This window comes from Phodopus roborovskii, unplaced genomic scaffold (genome assembly GCF_943737965.1).
Source record: "Phodopus roborovskii unplaced genomic scaffold, PHOROB, whole genome shotgun sequence".
Lineage (NCBI taxonomy): Eukaryota > Metazoa > Chordata > Mammalia > Rodentia > Cricetidae > Phodopus > Phodopus roborovskii.
Genome location: NW_026126525.1, coordinates 1160529 through 1182500, shown reverse-complemented (window position 1 = coordinate 1182500; position 21972 = coordinate 1160529). Strand labels below are relative to the sequence as shown.

Genomic DNA, 21972 nt, shown 5'->3' with positions numbered 1-21972 from the left:
CCGTGCCCAGCCGGCGCCCCACCAGGTGCCGCGGACGCGAAGGGGTGGTGAGCCGGGTGGGTCTGATCCGCGGGTCACGTGCCCAGGAGACCTCGGCCAATGCCAGGCCCACGCCCTTCCCCTCGTGCCACTGTCTCGGTGGGCACAGCCGCACCTCCGTGGACATGCGACCCCCCGCAGGGGCCAGGATGGCCTCTCAGACTATAGTCATCTTCCCGAACCCACAGCAGTCCACGAGGTGTGGGGGGCGGGAGCGGGGGAGACCCAAGAGTAGTCTGTAGTCTCTGCGGCAGTAAAGGACAACCTAGGCGATCTGTTCGCAACCCGCTTCATAAGTCCGGCTGTCTCTGGGCTGTTAAGAAATGAGCTCAAAATTCAGAGGGCGATGGCTCTGGCTGCTCCTTTCTACCTGGCTTTCCTCATGATTTACATACCGCTTAAGCTATTGCTCTAACCTAAAACTAAAACACAGCACTTAACAGTGTTTACAAAGGGCGACTAGAAATTCTGTCTATACACAACATTCCAAAGCCATACACACTGCTTTCTTGGGTTGCCTTCTGGAACAAAATGGAAATCCTCACAAGTCGGAAGTGGCCAAAGCTGTAACCTCTTAAAACTAACTTTCAATACCTCAAATTGCCATTTAAAAAAATAACTTTAAATACTGTTACAGTTTACCAGTAGCTTTAACTTTGAAGTTTAATTTATACCACATTTTAAAAGTTCATTTCACTTTAGCTATCAATTGGGTTTCTTTCCCAACGGAGCTATTTCTTTACAATTACTTTTTAAAATGAATTTCTTTCCAGCACACCACACTACCAGCTCAATTCTGAAGCGGTACTTTAAAGAAAAAAAAGTAACTATACATATATTACAACTACTAAGCCACCTTGCAAATTAACACTATCGACATTTTTCAAATACATGAATTATAATTAGTTAAATACTTTCTTCTGAGGTGAAAGGGACGTATAGGTATCTTAGTTTATCCGTGAGTAAGGACAATTTCATTGAGATAAATATGGACTGGCTGAGGTTCCTGGCAATGAGTCTGAGGGGAAAAGACAGCAATGACAATCTAATTTTCACCCTGAATGTGGTATGTATGGTTTTAAATTTTTCAGCACTTGTCCTAGAGTGACCGAGACTCCCATCTCTGCCTGTGGACCAGGTCTGTTGTGACCCAGCAAAAGGCATTGCAGATGACTTGAGTGTGGGTTTTGGAAAGTGAGGTCCTTTCCTGGATGCCTACAGTTCTAGGTTCTTGGCCTCAGCTAAGTGAGCCCAGAAGATTAGCTCTGCAGGTGAGGTCTATCTATCTTGGTGTAGGTGCCCATGTTTCATGTTCCAGTCCAAGCTTCTGAGTTAGGTAGTGTGAAATGTTCACAATCACAAACAGCAGCCCCATCTAGGCAAGCAAAGGAACAAACATCAACATTTCCTCTTTCACACACACAAAAAAACTGTGACATTTTTGCTTCCTTTCACTTTTTGCAAATAAGTAATAGAAATTAAAAAAAAAAAAACCTGGGTATCAAACAATACAGAAAAATCAGGAAGCTCAATTCCTTCAAAGAATGCAAATTATATTTCACCTACAATGCATGGCATAATTTTCTCTGTTACAGATAAATTCATGGAAAACCTGCACTCCATTGAACAGTCATGTGGGAACAGATGTGATTCCCCTTTCTCTTAGTTTTAAGTGCAATACTAGAACAAACTTGACCCAAAGTCAAGCAATTACAATTTGTCAGTCTGAACTTCTAAATCTGTCTGTTTGCATGTAATCTGGCCTAAAATTAGGAGAAAATTTAAGAAGAAAATCTTGCCACTGTGGCTTATGTCATCCTTCTCTGGTGATGGTCTTGGATGCTATGTTTTTCTACCATCTTGTGGCTGTTCCTAAGCTTTATGTGTTCTGAGTCAAACATGTTGGGTCTAAGAAATTGATGGGGATTCTCTACGAGGCCCTACCTTCAGACTATATTCACATTCCTGATTCCTGCTGCAAGGAAATTGCTATTTACAGAGAGCAAAGAATTCAGGGGAATGGAAAGGGATAGATAGGAAGAAAGGGTGTGGTTCCATGCTCCTCCCCATCCTAAGGGGGCAGCCTGTAATGTGCCTACCAGGAAAGGACACACACCCAAAGCCAGTGGCTGGGCCTGTGCTCTAAGCCTAGAGAGACTGCCACCCTTGGTTCTCATTCTCATGTGTAGGAAAGCAAGTCCACACGGCTGGCTCATACCTGTTTTCTGAAGAAGATGGAGACTGGGGCCTTGCTGAACTCCTGCTGCCTTAGAACTCACAATTCTCTCCTGGCTCTTGAGACAAAATGGAACTGGGGAGTTCTGGCAGGTCGGTACTAGGGAAGAGATCTCAGATTTGGCCAAAGTTGCTCCCCAAAGTTGACAGGGGCTGTACCAGGAAAGAGGCCCTTGGCCCTGTGCTGTAAGTTTGAACTCAGGAATATGGGGTGAAGGAGGGAATGTGGTCAGCTCCCAGGTGCATTTGTAGACTGTGACCTGTACAGGTGGGGGTTTACTAAGAGCTTTCCTTTCCTGGGAGATCTCCACAAGGTCCCAAAGCCTCTGTCTCTCTTTCCTACAGCCAAAGAGAAGCCCACATCGCAGGAAGTGTTATTTTAAAGTACAGGAACAACCTCCATTTCTCTAAAGGACCTGAAGAGAAAGTCTTTAAGGAAGCATCCCTCCTACTTTTGAAAGCCACCGATGAACTTACCCAGGATGCTGGGGGAGAGGAGCACCAAGGATTGGGGGGAGGGATGGGAGGGTGAGAAACAGACCCTTGTAAGAGAGACAGAACAAACACTATTGTAGCCCTATTTCCCTCCCCTGACTCCACAATAAGCCACCAGAGCCTCCTAGAAGCCCCTGCATTTCTGCCCTTAAACGGCTCCTTTTCCAAGAAGGAACAAGGTCTGCTTCCCCGACGTGGGGCCTCAGATGCTCTGTTATTGCAACTTAATTTTGTCGTTGCTTCTTTTCAAAGATTACTTGGAATGAATTGTTTCTTTTGTTTACTATCCAACAAACGACTTCTGCTAATCTTATATTTTATCTCCCTAACATATGGAAACGCTGTTTATTCTAGCCAATCACAATAAAGTGAAGAAAACCCCATTTTATGGAAAGGTATACATCACTAGTCTGTTGATCATTAAAGATATGATTACCAGTGAAAACCCTCTGAAGGTGGCACATTTATGCTTCCAGGAACAGATGGGGACACGCATTTTCCTTGCAAATACTTTTGGAATTGCTCTACTGGTAGCAGTATAAAAATGATATACAGATGCCAGGGCCAGCCCGGCTAGGACGAGCGCGCCAGATTTACACAGTACAGCCTTCACACGAAGGCTGTCAGTTTTGATTGATCTCTACTATACCTTAGGAACTTGTTGACTAGGTAGGGAAACAGTGCAAATAATTCACTGTGGCAAGTCAGATAATTCACACAGCCAATCGGTCTGCTTCCCTTTCTGGCTGTGACATATGAGCCTTCCCTACAAAGATGTATCATTTTCTAGCCTGAGCAATATTCAACGTCATGAAAGAAAAAGGCATTAAAACCACACAAAAGGAGTCAGACGACTGCAGGACCACAAGTTGTTTTGGTAATGGGGGCTAGATCATGCTCCAGGAGAACTCCTACCAGAGTGTTCAGGCTCAATTGTCATTATCATATTGATTAAAAAAAAAGTTCATCATAGTGCAATTTTAGGTTTAATGCCAACAGATCTGGAAAGAGCAAAGAATTATCCCACAAAAGCACAACATTCTTGCCACAGGGACATTTCCCTGTTCCAGTTCACTGATGGAGTTGATTAAGTTTAAATGAAGCAGACACTGGATAAAAGTAAGGGTATTGACCACTGGGCACCACGATCTGTGCTTGAAAGGATCTGATACATGCAGAAAAGCAAGGTTTGCTAAATGCTCTAATCTTCAATCAAATCTTACATCAATACAGACAAAGTTTGGTAATGAGAGATTCAATGAAGCATGTGGGAGAAAGAATTAATCCTCTTGGTCTAAACTGGCTTCAACTTTGAAGCTTGTTCCGAAGGAAAGACAGTTATCTAAATGCTAAATAAGAAACTTATTGTACTTTTCATGGCATGCTAATCTTTTGTCTATTTCATCTCTATTATGTGTATTCTCATAGATTGCAGTTGTCATGGTGATTATATCTAGCCACACTCAGGGGATGGTGGTGAGAAGCTAGGCACTGAGGTGGAAAGGACCCCCATGCAATCTGAGAGACAGAGAGAGAGAGAGAGAGAGAGAGAGAGAGAGAGAGAGAGAGAGAAGGGAGAAGTGGATGTACACAGACCCTTCCCAGGCTTTTTTTCCAGGACTAAGGAGCCTGGGGTCCAGGACAGCAAGTAGGTGGCACTCATGTGGCCAGAGCATGTGGTAGGGAATGTACCTGGCATCTTTTCTACCTCAGTCTGGTCCCCTGTACAGATTCCTAACTTGTGATTCAGAGCTTGCCTTTCTCCCTTCATAGATTCCCCTCCCCACAGCTCATCCACCACCTGGGAGGAAAGGACAGCTCGAAATGACACCAGAGAAACAAGAGCTGCCACTAGTGTACTGATCACTAGTGGCTGAAGGTGGGGTGGTGGAGGGGCTAAGTCGTTTGAACCTGACTATGGGGTGGGGTTTGGAATACTAGAGGAGTGGCCCATGCAACCCACAGTCCTGGCAGGAGGTGGAGCTACGGGATCCCAGGGCCCTGGTGACCAAAGGTGACCCTGAGCCCTTTATGTGTTTTACAAAAGTTGCCAAATTAAGACGGGATTATAACTGCTCGAGTCATTGTCGGGGCTGGAAGGTTGGAAGCCTCAAATATGCCCCAGCAGTATTGATGAAAAGCTTAAAAAGTAATAAAAGGGAGAAAAGAGCCAGGGAAGTAACATGTATAACTCTTATTAAAGGGAAGCGCCACAGAGAGGTTGTGAACTTGGATCACTGTTTGAACTTTAATTTGTTCATTAACAGGATTTGCCCCTCACTGCGAATGTTATTACTTCCCTTTGCCACTCAGCAACAACTCTGGGTATAATGAAAGAGTCTGGCAAAAAGTTAAACGCCTGGTAATTAATTCATTTAATTGAAAGGGGGGCAGGGAGAGAAAGAGGTCCCCCTCCAAAGCAGAAGGCAAAGGCTGTAAGAAGGAACAGAACTGACTCTGCATGGAGGCCTTCTCCAAAGCCAGCTGGCTGCGGAAGAAACAGGGCTGGCTTCTGATGAGGCCCCTTCAGCTGAATTAATGCCACAAGCCCCAAAGGCCCTCTGCCCAATGCTGTCTGTCTCTGCCCAGGGTGCTATCCAGAGGCTATTCTGGGTGGTCTGTTATGGTAGCATGGATGTTAGAAATCCAAAATCAATATATCCTCATAAAATTTCCCATTAAGAAGCAGGGGGTCTTGCTTTCTCCCACTTCCTCCCTTGGGTCAGGCCTCTGATAGCTTTATGTTTCTAGATGAGTGAGAGGGACAAGTGAGGGGCTGGATGTGCACTTCCTGTTTTCTCTTCCTCTGCCAGGCACCACTATGCCTCATTTCTTCCTTCCCTATCCCAGCAGGTGATGACACTAACTCAGAAGATGGGTCTCAGGCCTTGCCCTTGCTCAGTAATAACAGGACTAGGCCAGTTCCATTTGCTTCTGACCTCAAAGCCTATGTTTTCTTTGTCACTTAGGTCCTTCCTGTATTTGTCAACCACTACAACAGAACGCCCTTTCACATAACATCTTACAAGACACAATTCAGGTGCCTTGGAACCTGAGGCCAAGCTATGAGCATGCTGCTGCCCTTGCAGGTAGATGGGAGGCCAGCAAAGGCCAGGTAATCATCAATAGGTCAGGCTATCCTTTCCTATTAACTGCAGTTAGGATTTCCTAATATTCTAAAATCTTAAATCTGAATAATCAGCACAACCTTCTTTAGAAATATAATTAGCCACCTTACATTCTCTCACTACAAAACTAGTATGAACACAAAACAAAACAGAAGGGAGAGAATATGAGACAATAAAAACAAATTACATTAGAATTCCCACTTCCTGTGTTTGTGTTTTTAATCATTTCTTAACTCCTGAGAGAAAATGGGATTTTTATCATCCAATTAAATTAACACCAAATAAATTCATCAAAGCTGCCAGGATGGCAACTCCCCATTTATCCCAATGTATTTTTTATAACAACACTAACCTTCACCTCCTGACTACTATAGTTGATTTTTCTTGTGTCTTCCTTGAAACTAAGGTACACACACCCTCAATCTGAACACCAGAAAGGGGGAAGGGCTTTTTAAATGGTTGTTTTCAAAACTGAAAGTGGCAGGGTTCGTTTAGAATCTATAGTTTTATATATGTCATAGTGCCTAGATACTAAGAAAGCTCAATATTCCAGTTATAGAGCCATTCTAGTTTTATTATGAACAATTGACATTACATATTAGGAATCTACAAGCAAAGTAAAACAAATAGACCCTACCATCCCCTCAACACACTGCTAACCTCCAAACAGCATAACAGTTTAAAATATGGTAATCTTGACACTGTTTTCTCTAGACCCTGATCGCACACATGGGGGCTGAGTGCCTTCCTTTCTCAGATAGTCTTCTGAATCCCAACATGAACTTTTCCAAACCTCCTTTACTTGAAAGCACTGGTGATTCTAATTGGCTATTCACAGTTCTGGAGCTGTGACTCTGCTTCAAGCCCTCTCCCATCCCTGAGGCAGCAACTGATCTATGTGGTTGATCTTCCACTACATTCCTACAGGAGGCAATGCAGCTTTTTACGAGAGTGGCTCTCCTTCTCCCTTGAAAGCATCACATAAATTAGTTTACTATCCCCAGTCTCTCTTCTAATCCCTTCAGTTTAGTGGGATGGGCTCAACTACATCCATAAGGCTATAGGAACCTGTTCAATCAAGGCCTTGGCACAGAGCTTGGATTCTCTGGATGATGAATCCGGGTTAAGAGCTGGTACTTTCCACTCTGGCATCCTCTCACACCTCTGCTGTACTGTGTTCCAATTATTCCTTCCGGTTGTTATCTACAGTGCTGCCTGTCTTCCATCTTATAAAGCTGAGCAACACCTATCCCACAAACTCAGACACAATCCCAGGTCTGTCTTGATACCTTGGCCTATCATTCTACTCCTTGGACAACTGCTGAACTCTTCACTATCTACAAGAAATTGCTTGGTACTACAATTTTCTGCCTGTATTGTTGGTTTTCTTTTAAATAGATTCCTCCAGCCACAGCACAAGCTTCATGAAGAGGGAACTTTGATATTTTTGAGATAGCTTCCCACTCTCCAGAGATTGTTACAGTTCTTCTTCCAATTATTCACTTTGTGTACAACAATCCTTAAAAGTACATATTGTTATTATTACCATTTTGTAGAAAAAGTGAGGCCCAAAGAGATTAATAAATCCACCAAAGAGCTAGAGAGATGGTTCAATGGTTAAGAGCACTGACTAATCTTCCAGAGGACCTGGGTTCAATTCTCAGCAACTGCATGCCATCTAATCATCATTTACAACTCCAGTTCCAGGGGATCCAACACCCTCTTCTGGCCTCCATGGGCAGCAGGCACACATCTGGTACACAAACAGACAGAGCAAACAAAACATCCATACACACAAAATAAAGTAATAATTAAAAAGAAAAGAAAAAGAGAAAAAGTCCACTGAAGCCTTTCAGCTAGTGAGTAGGAAATTTAACATTTGCTGACCTTTAATCCCAGCACTCCCAAGGCAGAGGCAGGCAGATCTCTGTAAGCTCATGGCCAGCCTGGTCAACAGAGTGAGTGCCAGGACAGGCTCCAAAGCTACACAGAGAAACCCTGTCTCAAAAAAAAAAAAAAAAAAAAAAAAAAAAAAAAAACTGAAAAGTTAACGTTCAAACACAGACCATCTGAATGCTCCCTTTCTAAAGCCACTACACTGTGCTGGCTCAAGTATATTATACAGTGTGAACTGTTAATGCTTGCCAGATACCCCCTTTAGTCATGACCTCTGAGAAGCTCATCAGAAAGGCGGGTATAGATTAGCACATTCCATTCTCCCTGCTTTTCTAGAAGCCAAGGTCCATGCTGGACCTCCTCAGATTTGTACTGATGTTTCTAGGAGACAGAGTGAGGTGACTCTTCCCATTGCATCCTTGATGTCTTCTCAGTGCTGATGGGAGATGTCATTCTGTAAATATGTTTCTCTTATTGGTTAATGAATAAAGCACTGTTGGCCAATAAGAAAGCAAGATAGGTGGGATTAGGGAGAGGAGGAGATTCAACATGTAGGACTAAAGAGAGAACAACTCCTGACCATGTGATGAGACCACATGGAAATACTTAGATTAATAGAAATGGGTTAATATTTAAGACAGAGCTAGCTGATAAGAAACACTAGTAAATAGCCAACAGCTTTGTATCTAATACAGCGTCTCTGTGTGTTATTTGGGGCTGGTGCAGCTGTGGGACCAGGCTGGCCAAAAACTACTCGTAACACAGTACCCAGAGGAAAATAAGAGAAAATGAAAACAAAAGAAAAACATATTGTGGGGTGGTTGTTTTGCTTCTTATTGTTTTTTGGGACAAGGTCTCATGGAGTTCATGCTTGACTTTAACTTGGTATTTAGCTGTTGCTTGCTTGCACTATATGAAAATGTGCCACTGTGATTGGTAATAAAAAGCAAACTGACCAATAGTTAGGCAGCAGAGATAGGCAGGCTTTACAGAGAGAGAGGGGAAGAGGAGGAGGAATCTAGGTGCTGGGATTATACCAGGGAGGTGCCAATGAGACTCTGAAGAATTTGGACATAGGTACAGAGAAGAGGTAACTGACCCATGGGACAGAACATAGATTAATAGAAGCAGATTAATTTGAGTTATAAAAGCCTAAGGTATTAAGGAAGCTTTTTGGTTTCCTTGTGTGTAGCAGGTCTTTAGAAAATGTGCAAAAACAACAAAAAACACCCTTTCAATAGGACAAGGTACTTGTGAATCTGAGAAAAGAAGCATAATGACTATCTTGTATTAGTCACTTGCCTTTAAAGTCCTTGATAAAAATTAGTCTATTCTCCCAAGTTCCTAAGGATGCTTTATCTTCATTTATACTGTGTTTTAGACACCTGGGTAATTTGAGTCAACAAGCCTTACCTTGACTTACAAAGCCTATATTTCAGCACACAACACTCTGTACATCTGCAGCACTTAATAAAGTAGTTCTGTTCACTTCTGCTCACAGAAGAATAGACAACAAATATTAACACTACATACATTTCGTCTTTCAGGGAAATCAAAATATGCCTCTAGTATTAGAACTGAGACATGATAAGCCATTGATGAACCGGGACTCTCTTCCACCTGGTATTTTACAATTCTTAGGGCTCACTCTATATTTAGGCTCTACATGTAAATTTTGTACACTTGAAGCCAGTAACTTCTCTATGAGAAAGAGATGGATTTCAAGCTGTGCCTACCAAGTTTATTACCTTACCACTCATCTTATCTAGGAAGCTATAGAAGGTACAACATTTAATAGTTAAAAGCATCTGGTTGACTCTTAAATGTAGTAAAGAAGCAGACACAATTCTCAGGGTGTCTGAAAAGGAAGGCTAAGATTTCACATCTCCAATAAGAAGTTGGGGGTACTGGTTCTTTCCCTTTACAGCTAATAAAGGCTGTTTGTTTTCCATAGGAAGAAAATCTAGAATTACCTCTGTTTCCCTCATTCACTAGCCTATCAGATGCACAGTCCTGCTACATGGACTCTGATGCTTCATCCCCATGTCAAAGTTTATCTCAGCAGACATGGATAAAAATTCCAAATTTCATGCATAGCTAAAATATGGACATTACTTTTGTCTAATTCAAATTTGATGAATCTTCAGCTCCATGTGACTCTGGGCACTTACTTGTCCTTCTTTTTCTGCTGGCTGGTCTTCCAAGGTGTAAGAGTGCCAGCATTTGCAACACTTTAAGTAGAAAAGTTCCTTCACCTCTGTCCAGTGCCCTCCACCTTCCCTGGAAGAAAACTGTGTGTGGTGGCTTGAATGAAAATGTCCTCATAGGCTCCTATGTTTGGATGTTTGGTCCCCAGTGGAACTGTTTGAGAAGGATTAGGAGTTGTCACTTGGGGGTGGGCTTTGAGGTTTCAAAACTCCATACCAGGCCCAGTCTCTCTCTCTCTCTCTCTCTCTCTCTCTCTCTCTCTCTCTCTCTCTCTCTCTCTCTCTCTCTACCTGAAACTTGCTGATCAGATGTAAGCTCTCAGCTACTGCTGCAACACCATGCCCTCCTGCTTGCCTGCCATGCTCCTCACCAAGATGATCGTGAACTAATCTTCTGAAGCTGTAAGAGAACCCCAAGTTTAATGTTTCCTTTTGTAAGTTGCATTAGTCATGGTGTTTCTTCACAGCAAAATGATAGTAACTAAGACACTGGTATTGGTATTAATCACTAATAAGCTCATAGCCCTCTTTATATAGTACTAAAAGTATTAAACTTCAACTCTTATAAAAATTCTTACTCAACTAATTATAATTTTCTTCTAATTATATTTTTATGCTTTTCTTGATTTCCCAGTCTTAGATGGAGATGAATATGAGTTATTTATACAACTTCTAAATTTTTGTGGAGGGGGAACAGTTGGAAAAGCAATTCTAAGTCCTTCTTCCTTCAACAGAATTAAACTACTTCAAAGCCCTTACCACCTGATCTCTTTTCCTTTGCTGCCCTCTATATCTTCTACCACATTCTAGTCTTGAATATCCTAAGGGTTTAAATTCAGTAGGTTAGGAGTTTCAGGCTTCCACAGATTTTGTAGTAGGTATGATGTCATTATTCACAACAATATACAGTTATTACTACATTAGTACTTTATGGTTTATATTAATAACAACCCTAAAATTTACAAATGGTTTACCTCACACTTTAGATCCACTTGTAGTCTAAGGATGGCTGAGCAATTTTCCCCTCTTGTTCTTTTAGAGTTCAAAAAATGTAGAATACCAATTTAGTGTAACATTATTTTATTTATTTATTTAGTATATATTATTTATTTATTATATATTATTTATTTATTTTAGTGCAACCTTATTTTAAAAATGATCATGATTTAAAAAAAGAAAAAAAAACACCCAACCACATGTCATAGTTTTAAAAATCATGCCAGAATTTTAAACTCTCATAAGAACCCAAAATCAACCAACCAACATCTTTTTCATTTGTTTTATTTTCTATTTTATTTTTAGACAGGATCTCACTGTGTGTCCAGGAACTTACCATGTAGACCATGTTAGCCTCAAACTCACATAGATCCACTATTCTGCCTCCAAAGTGCTAGGGTTAAAGGTGTGTGTCATTATATCTGTCCCAACCAAAATCTTCATACTGTAGCTTTCAGAGGAATCTGTCTTTACAGTATATATTAATGTACTGCTACACACACACATACACACACACACACACACACACACACACACACACAGGACTCTTAAATGAATAATTTATTGATAGTTAGACAATTTATAATTCCAAATGAGTACTTTTCTTCAAACTGTCCCTTGGTAACTACTCTTATTCCAATGATGAAGCCATTCTTCATACTATATTGGTAAACTAACTGTAGAGCTAATTTAAAAGCCACCCAAGAAAGCAATCCAATTGTCTTTAGTTTGTTTTGGACTCATGGTATTACTCTGGTTTGGTCGTATACTTCCTTCTTCAGGCACTAAAGGAAGATACGACTTCTCAAAGTCTTTAAAACAAGATGTGTTTATAGGTGCCAAAAACAGTGCCCAATGAAGAGCAACAAAATATGTTTGAGTCACAGACCAATCATTTTAACATGATGGGCTTCTTAAGATGGCTTAGTTGAATACGAGCACATCAAACTATGTGTGTAGGTGCTGGTATAGTTGTTAAAATACAGTTTACAGTCATATCTTAGTCACAGATTCTCAGCACTACAGCACAGTATTAGGCATAAAGTTGTTACTAATTTCTTTCATTATTGAACTTAACAAAAATTTGCATTCAGATGTCACATAAAATGTTTTGATATTCAAGGACGAAGTTACTGTTTCGAATGATCTCAAGCATTATCCAGGAAAAATATAACTACAAATCACTGGAGCAAATATACTAAGTATATTTCCTATTTCTGCTAAATCAGTTAACTTCAACCAGGTGTGTGCATGACTACCTGGGATGTGTTTTGTTTGAGTGACTTAATTGTATGCAATTCTTATTTGGAGTTGGAGTTAAAAAACAAAAACAAAGATAGGGCCTGGAGAGATGGCTCAGTAGTTAAGAGCACTGACTATTTCTCCAGAGGACCCAGGTTCAATTCTCAGCTCACAACTGTCTGTAACTCCAGGATCTGACTCCCTCACACAAACATTCATGCAGGCAAAACACTGATGCAAACAAACAAACAAAAAAACCAAAGTTAAGTGGCTTTAATTTTAACTAAAAGTTAGAGCTTTCATTTATATATAGCTAAGCAGGTCAGAGTACCATATAAGAAACAAATTTTAAGAAAACTGCACTCTAGAATAGCTAAAAGAATGTCATAGGCCCTTAAGTCATGCAAAGCCTTTAAACTTTGTTCACGAAGTTTGAGGAAGCAAAACTCATGGCACTCTGAAGAGGACAACAAGCTGGAGAAAATTTTCTGATTCCTAATACATTTTATTCCCTCAGTCAGCATGCGTTTTCCATTGGTATAAATAAAAGATCACAGTTTTTAGCTCTTTCATAAAATATTCCTTGGTTTTGGGTTTTTTTTTTTTTTTTTTTTTTGGTCTGTAACCAGGAAATAATGTTACATTTTAACAATTATTAAATGCCTATAGTGATCCTGCTCATTGGCAAAGCTGAGTAGAGTGCCTGTTATGATAATGACAACACCATGGATGATATATATTCCCACCACTGGCATTCCCTAGGATTTGGTCCTTGGAAACATAACTCTGATAACCACGGGTCAAGTTTAAAGCATTTAAATTTGAGTTTGGCTTTTCCAATTACTCCACTTTTAGAAAACATTGGGTCTCCTAGAACTCTCATTAACTTCCTGTGAACTATTTAAGAGGCCACACAACACCTGCCTGTATCTTACTTCCTATGGACGAGAAAGCGTCCTTCCTATGGGACTGTCTGAGTACACTGATAAATACCTACAAAATGGTAAACGTTCCTACTTCGTTCAACATTTTGAAAGATGTCAACCAAGCACAAAATATTTTTAATGTGTGAATTACGATTCCTCTTGCTGATAGCCTCAGGTGTTTCCTTATGAGATTGTGTGTCAAGAACCGGCTTGTATATTATCGGTCTTTCCAGAACACACTGATACCAGATCTCTTTGGTATGATGATTGCTGTCAAAGTCACAAGAGAAACATCTCTGTCTTGGAGTGACACAGTATTAGCATGACAGTATCTAAAACAACAGAACAAATCCGAGCACCTGCTGAGAGAGCCGGTTTGGGGCACAGGGTTAGACTGGGGGACTAGGGGTCTCGTCCCTTCTTGTCCCCTCTTACAGAGCGCCTGCAGGGCGGGGCTGGGAACCGAAGGACAGCAAGTTTTCCCCGATTCCAACCCCATCCAGCAGGTTGGCCTTTGCGTCTGCCAGCTCCACCATCACCATATAATGGCACACACGCGAGCTGGGGTGGCAACCCAGCGGCGGGCCGGGGCAAGGGCCTCACACACCGCGGTGGCCTGGGTCAAGCGTCCGAGGGGCAGGAGCCGTGGTTCCGGCCTGGTCCACCCGAGTGGCTCGGGAGGCGCTCGCCCCACGCGCTTTCCCGCCCGCGAGCCAGCATCCCCGACGTCCTGCTCCCCGGACCGCACGCGGGGCTGAGGGTTAGGCGAGCCCTGCGCGCGAGCACCCGCCCCAAGCAGGGCCCCGGGGACCACGCTCACCTCCGACGCCCGGCGACGCCGCCTGCGGCGGGAGACAGCGGCCGGGGACACCGCGCCCCGCCGGCGGGCGGTGCGGGGACCTCGCCGGGTAGCCGAGCTCAGCCTGCGCCGCCTCCTCGGAAGGGAGGCCTCTACTGTCCGGCCGCGGAGCTGCAGCAGGCGCGGCCACGCCCCCCGGCTCCCCCCCGCCCCTTCGATGCCCAGGCCCCGCCCATCAGCCTCCTCCACTCGGGTCCCTCTCCCTCCCTGCTTCTCAGCCCGCCGGGTGTGATCGGCCCTCTTCCGGAGATGAACGCGAAGCGACATGGAAGCCCTTCCACCAAAATGAGCTGTGATATCCTTTTGATGGCTATAATTTATTCCAAATCGTCCCTGGACTGAAACGATCAATTAGCAGCCCGAAACGCACTGTGAAGTAAATTGTCACACTCTCTATTACAGGATGGTTATCATATATTTATAAGGTGTGTTTTCTGCAATCAGAACCAACAAGGTGTTGAGCGATCAGTCATAAACGCACTTCTTCAAAGAGAGAGAGGGAGGGAGGGAGGGAGGGAGGGAGGGGGGAGGGAGGGAGGGAGGGAGGGAGGGAGGGAGGGAGAGAAGCTTCCGCATTGTGTGGCAGGGGAGAAAAACCCTTATGACAGTTATCCCTTCCTCCCCTCATGATGTCTCTCTTGGCAACTGGAAAGAGCAGGGAAGGCTCTGTACCAACTTCTTCTCCCAGGCACACCACCCAGGAGCAGTGGGGGCCGAGAACTAAGAGAATGGTCGCTCCCAGGGGAGAGGTTTCCCTGCTGTGTACACCGTGGGCCAGGCATAAGGATTATTCTTCACATTCCCTCCCATCCCCTAGACCCTTCCCAGTGTCCTTATGTTTCCAAACACAAGCGTCCCTTCTTACAAAGGCCTCGAGGTCCCATGGGGGTGCTGTCATGACACTATGGGAAACATTGTATTCTGAACTGGAATCCATCAGAACTCTCCATCATCCCTCATAAGCATCCATGGCAAACAGTCCTATGAAAATCATAAGGAAAGGCTGGTTCATTCTGGTGGTTCGGCTATTTACGCTGGGCCAAAGCATGAAGATATCACTATTTTCCTTACCCATCATTCTGAACCTTCAGAAATGTACACCCTCAAATTCTGAATTCCCCTTAACAAAGTTTCCAGCACTCATCCACTTATTCACTATTATGATCCCCAGAAGATTCTGGCTTGCATACAACTCATCTTTTTGCTTGAAAAACACTTCTAGGGTTGCTTAGATTTCTTATAAACCCCCAGGTTTCATTTTTCAATGCACCAATGAATGGTTGTGAGAAGAATTAGGCACCTAGAAGTCTGACTCTGTGGTAACAATGTAGTATTTGGGTAGAGTAAGCCACCAACAGGAAGAGGCAGAATACATGGCCACATTTTTAGGTGTCTATGACCTCTCAGGGCAGGGCTAGCCTGCACTGCCAATTGACTTCTCATTGCCTCATGACAGGGCTAGCCAACTGATGCAGACTAGGTAGAAAGCAAACCCGGCTGGGCATTTGAATTGCAGGGGTAGCTGGAGCTATTAGGCCACCTCCAAACTCCTCTCTCAGAAAACAGTGTGACTAGGGACTCTTGTTTCATTTGAAGGCTGGCACAGCAAAAAGCTAGCCCCTCACCTTTACACTATGCCTTTCATTGTTTCTGATTTCATATGCACGAACCCATTACTAATATTTATTGAGCACTTAGTCCCTGATAGACACCATGCTGTAAATTATTTCATTTGATCCTATCAACAACCTTACCAGAGAAAGGAGAGGCATGTAACAAGTGATGACATCAAATTGAGGGAAGACTATTAGTTAGCTCTACTTAAGTAACTGAAGTAGGAAAGACCTCCTGTGGTTCACAGTCTCAGAGGGCCCAGCAAGCTCCATGAAGCTCCCCAGCATGGCCTGAGTCTGGGCTGGGTTATCACAGAGGAGGACAGCAGCTCAACTCACAGCGGTCAGGAAGAGATGGTGGGGTAGTTTTCAAAGGTGTGCCTGTTGACAAGGTCCGCCATCCTAACGCTCTGGCCCCACCACTCTCAGGAGCCAGTTACTTGTTACCGTGACTGCAGGACCAAGCTTTTGGGTAATGCTTTTGGGTTATCCAAACTCTGGCAGTCTTGAATGCCCATGCGTGTCATCCCAATAACAGACAAGAAATTTAAACCAATAATGGTTACGGATTGGCCTTTTTTCCTGGAGTTAGTGGCTTCCAACTTATGTGATCCTCCTGAGTCACCCTTTCCAGTGCTGAGGTTATAGGTATGTGTTGTCTAGGAAAAAAAATTTTTTTTGATTTATTATCTTTTTTTTTTAACCAGAACTATTTTAGTGGGATAATGATAAAATGAGAAAATTTAATTCTGGATGAAGTTTAAAGGAAGAAATCTGGCAGCTCATTCTTAACCCCAGCATTTTTGGAGGCTGGGTTAGGAGGGACATCATGAGGTAGAGACCAGTTTGGACAGTATAGTGAGTTCCAAGTCAGACTAAGATGAACCCCTTTTGGGGGCGGGTGTTGAAGGAATAAATGATTAAACAACTATTTGCAAGAAAAAGCCACAGTGGAAATTCTCAGAACTGGTAATGTCATCTCTTCTTTTTCCCCAAATCTTGGGGATTTCTTTTTCAGGGTTATCACCTGCTGTTCACCCACACTACTTTAGCCAAGGTGAATAGTGGGAAGAGGGAGTAATGATGGGAGGGGGAGTAATGGGGAGGAGAGGGGAGGAAAGGGGAAGAGGGGAGAAGGGGGAGGAGAGGGAAAGCCTACAAAACTCAAAGAACAGCATTCTTGGGAGAAGCCTTAAGTGGAAGGCAGAGTGGGCTAGAGGCCCTTGTCCCAGACACCCAGATCTGAGAGCGAAACGTGGCTTCCTAATGAACTTTAAATTACCAACATCGCTAAACTCTCCCTTAATAGACTTGTAAAGATCTGCTTGCTACCTTCCCCCCTTCATGTAGAATTTGTAATCAAGAGCCCAATTTTGTCATTTGGAAATACTAATTATCTAATCACGGCATGCCGCATAACGTACTTGTCTGCCCAATTAGCTAGGACAATTATTAAAATTCAGAGGCCTAATTATGTCTCAATTTAATGCTGGCAAACTTGCATACATAGCAGTAATTAAAATCCTCTCTTTCCCTCTGCCTTTAGGGCACAGGATGATTAGGCCCTGTCAGGGGGCGGACTGAACCAAACCAGTGAAGCGTATTGTACATCGTGACCCTGCATTGTTAAGAGTGTCAACATATTAACCTGAATTCCCCTCAGCCCCCACATAATCACATTTGGTGCAGGAATAAAGGAACTAAAACATGAAGCATTTTATTAAAAAAACATAAATTCTTTTTAATTAATGCTATGAGGGTTCTGATGAATTCAATGCTTCCAAGTGCTGGAAGACATAAGACCAGCTCATCTAATTACTGGCAAATTTGCTGTTGTTAAAACTCCTTTAAAAAAAAAAGAAAGAAAGAAAGAAAAAGAGAGAGTGAAAGAAAAAAGAGAAGCCTCCTTTAATGAAAATTATTTTGGGATAGAATATATTGGGGGTGGGACTAGCTCGTTGGTTTTCAGTGATACTGCTGCAAACTAGCTTTGATGAGAGAACACAATGTTGACTTCCAAATGGTTCAACCCAAGACTGCAGGCATTGAGGGGGCTATACTTTAATGGTTGAAAGACATTAATAAGAGTGGAAAATTAAAAATCATAATATTGAAACAAATTCAAAATATTTATCTTTGGAACTCCTAAAATTTGATGTCTGAAAGCAAACCAGCATGAGGAAGCCTCACACTGAAAAAGTCTACAATGCTTTGGAAGACCTTTGGTATGCTGAATCCAGGGCAGCCTGTCCCTTCTGCTGCATTTGCTTCCTCTCGTGTATAAAATAAAAAGTACAAAGCCCACTGAGACTTCTAAGCTATCTTCTGAATTCTAGGTTCCATCCACAGTGGCTTTTTATATAGTAAACGAATGAAGTGATCAGTCTAGCCCCTAAATAGCTAATTTATAATAAGATTTTTTTTAGTTGCTTCCAAACTTTTCATCACCAGATAGCTTTTAGAGAGTAAGACAGCGAGACCAGACAGACAGACAGACTGACAGACAGACAGACAGACAGACACACACACACACACACACTGTGGTGGATTGACTGAGAGATGTCCTCACGGCCTCAGGCATTTGGACATTTGGTCCAGAGTTGGTGGCACCACTTGGGAACCCTTACATGGTGCCTACACAGGGAGCATCTGTGTCATGCCGGGACCTGAGGGCTCCCAGTTTCCTGCTGCTGTCACCATGCCTGCTCCTTGCTATCCTTCTCCCTTGACTTATGGACTCCTACCCTCTAGAACTGTAAGCCCCAACAAACCTTCCTTCTATAAGTTGCTTTTGATCATGGTGTTTTATCACAGCCACAGAATTGAAACTGATATACACCCTTACCTAGTCAGAGTTCTCCTAGCTCAGTCTTACCTTGTATCTCATTGCAACCTTGTGACATGAAAGGCTGGGCAGGCATGCTTCCATCTGTTTGGATAAGGTGGTTAAGAAACTTGTACCAATCTCATCACTTTATGCCCTGCTTCCTAATTTTAGGCAAGGCAAGACTGACCTAGCCATCATGCCACCCACCATTGTAATTTTAAAAAGTGGCACGCAAGAGAAAAACCCTGATGCAACGGAGCTGGGGTGGAGTTTTTTTTTTTTTTTTTTTTTTTTTTTTTTTTTCTGTTTTAATTGGGGGAAAGTGACTGGGAAACGGGGGAGGAGAGAAGGGAGACTGTGAGAACAGGAATGGCAGAAGAGAATGGGGGGAGAGACAGAAAGATGGGCAGAGAAGCAGAGAGAGAAAGAGAGAGAGAGAATGGGAGGTGGGCAGAGCCTTTTAAAAGGGGACACAGTAAATACTCGCAGATGGTGCTCTTAGTGGCTGCAGCTGAGGGTGTATCCTGCCAGAACCCCAAGGACAGGCCAGTACAGATGCCTAAATACTAACATCCACTACTTCAGACAAAAGCCTGTAGATTAAGATATTAGGCAGGGCTGTTTAGTTAGGTTAAATATCTCATATTGAGACCAAGTACGGATGGTGTTATATTATCCAATAAGATAGAGCCTATGCAGCATGTGGGAGTGACCTCGATCCTCAGTCAATACCCCTTTGCAACATGCTTAGTCAGGTTGGCTAAACTGGTTCATTTTTTCCCTTTTACCTTTTAAAAATATTGTCTCTGTGTGTGGTATATGCATGTGTGTGTGCATATGTGTGTGGGGGTGTGGGGGTGTGCATATGTGTGTGGGGGGGTGCATTCGAGTGTGGGAGTGTGGAGTACCAGACTTCATGTGTGCGAGGTATGGGGGGTGCCAAATTCAGGTGTCTTCTATCACTCTTCACCCTATTTTTTGAAACAAGGTTTCATATTGAGCCTGGCATTTATGGATTCATCAACAATAACTTGTGGCTGGAAAGATAGCTCAGCAGTTAAGAGCGCTGACTGCTCTTGTGGGAAACCCAAGTTCAATTCCCAGCATCCACACTCACAACCACTGGGAACTCCAATTCCAGGGGGCTTACTGCCATTTTCTGGGGCCCTTGGATACTACATAAATGGTGTAGTTGCATATGTGCAGGTAAAACTCTCAGACACATACAAAATTAAATCAGTCTTTACCAGGGAAGACAGACAGAAAAGCTGGCCAGTGAGTTCCTGTGATCCTTCTGTTTTGGCTACTTGGGCGCTAGGATTTCAGGTGGACACCCCCACGCCTGGCTTTTCACGCAGGTGCTTGATTTCAGGGTTTATGTGTGCATGGTAAGCCCTCCATTTACCCACTGAGCATCTTTCCAGCCGACCCCTTTCAGTTTTTATATTCTGAAAACATGCACGGTTTCATCTGAATCAGCAGAAGGTTTCTTCCTCCGGTCTTGCTCTGGATACCATGTGGCCTGTTTGGGGACTGTTCAGGCAGGCCCCCTCGCTTTCTAACAAAGGTACGGACTACAGATAAGTCATTGTGGAAGCTGCTTGTCTAGAGCCAGGGTAGGCGTTTAGGTGCTTTTGCTATCAAACCAGGGGCTTCAGGCTGGTCCCAGACCTCCCAAGGAGTGTGCCCTATGTCTTGAAAATGGCCTTGCTCTGAATCTCCTTGGATAGCAGACTGACGTGCAAATCTGTGTTCTGACTTGTCCCCATGCCTGTCGGCGTGTTTTCCTCTTGTCAGCAGCAATTGACTGGTCAGGCTCACCCCTGTACAGCAATTGTAACAGCTCATTGACAGACCAGTGACCCAGCTGGACCTGATAATGGAAAACTATTGATTTTCGTGGGTTCCACGGATCTCAGATGAACGGCCGATGTAATGTCATCAATTGTCTCAGACTCTTGATAACCCAGGGGGAAAGTTTCAGGGTTGCCTGGATTTTCTGACAATACTGCTTCAGAATTACACAGAGCGATGGGAAGAAGCAGCCCCGTTTCCTGGTTTCCTGGGTGATTTTCTCGGATGATCCCCATTAGTCCTTCAGAGCATCCATCCCAAGGTGGATCTACCTATCAGAGCATCCACCCCAAGGCTTATAAATACATTGTCCAAAGAGGGTTAGCAGTTAAGTAGTTGAACTGAGACCTTACACATCACTTAGTAGACACTTGTGGAGAGAATGGGGCAGGGGACAGTGCTTAAAACAGTTGTTTGTTTTTGGCAATGTTGTGAGTGGAACCCATTCTTACTGATCCATCTTGATGATGAACCACACAGCTATCCCTAGCTATTTGTTACAACATGGAAAAAGGGAAAAGTTGAGAGAAACCCAAACTGGATGATGTCTCCAATGGTCCTGATCTGTGAAATCATGACAGAAGTATTGCTTCTGCTTGCCTTTGCTAATTTGCTTGAAGTATAAAGGACATCTTGAAAATTGTGCAGCCCTGTGTTTAAATGCCTTGTATGGGAGATAGTAAACAGTCACTTAGATTTGATTTTCAAAACTTCCCTCGCTCATCGCTTAAAAATCATCAGACAGTGATGAGATTGGAGAGCAGTTTCAGCCACTAAGGGCACCTGTTGTTCTTGCAAAGGACCCACCAGGCATGCACAGACATACATGCAAACAAAACACTCATACACATAAAATAAATCCATCTTTAAAAAAAAAAAGTAAAACTAAAAACTCTCAAACACTGCTTTGTGCATCTGAAAGAATTTCTTTTTAAGCCAAATTAGCAATTTTTCCTAGTAGAAAAAAAAAATAGTGATGACCCCATCTTGTATGCTGAGTTCTGATGGATAAAACATTCATTAACAGCCTCTGTCAAAAGGAATGTCCTTTGAAAAGAAGAAGGAGAGGGAAAGCTATCGAACCTCCGTGTTGACCCAATGTACCGAGTTCACAGTCTACTTATTGTGAGAACATAATCATCTCACAGTCTTGATCAAATTGAGACACAGTAAGAAGACGGTTCTATAAGGGAGCCTGGTGAGCAGATTAGAGAGTGTGGAGATAACAGGCTTACCTCTCTGGCTGTGTGCTCAAAGTCTACTAGAGAGAGAAGTTGCAGTGAGGAGCCAGAAAACACATACCTCAGGGTGATGAGCCCCTGCCTGACAGGGTCTTATTCACTGGACTTTGCTGTCTTCACACTCTCCAGTAATGGTCTCTCTATGGGCTGTGATTCGCTTTGCCCCTAAAACACTACACCTGGTCTTCCAGTGCTACCAAAGCCAACATTGCTCATTGTATGTCACTTTGTGAAGACATACATGGAGGAAGCCTAAAAAGAAATGCAGGTAGACAAAACAAATCAACGCTACTTGTACTGCTAGAAACCACATAGTACTTGGCAAATTGTCCACTGCTAAGATAGAGGTTATGATGACAGTAGGTCAGAGGTCTGAGCTAGGTGTTCCAGACTCTGGGGCTCTTTGGGGCAGAA

At 43.2% G+C, this 21972-nt stretch overlaps 1 long non-coding RNA gene across 1 annotated transcript in view; it reads right to left on the bottom strand.

The window, feature by feature from the left end:
* Window positions 1–21677, bottom strand: part of LOC127232192 (uncharacterized) — a 25348-nt gene extending 3671 nt beyond the window's left edge. The window contains exon 1 of the long non-coding RNA XR_007835365.1: window positions 21620–21677. This is a non-coding gene — a long non-coding RNA (uncharacterized LOC127232192). The remainder of the gene's footprint in view (window positions 1–21619) is intronic.
* Window positions 21678–21972: the final 295 nt, after the last annotated feature.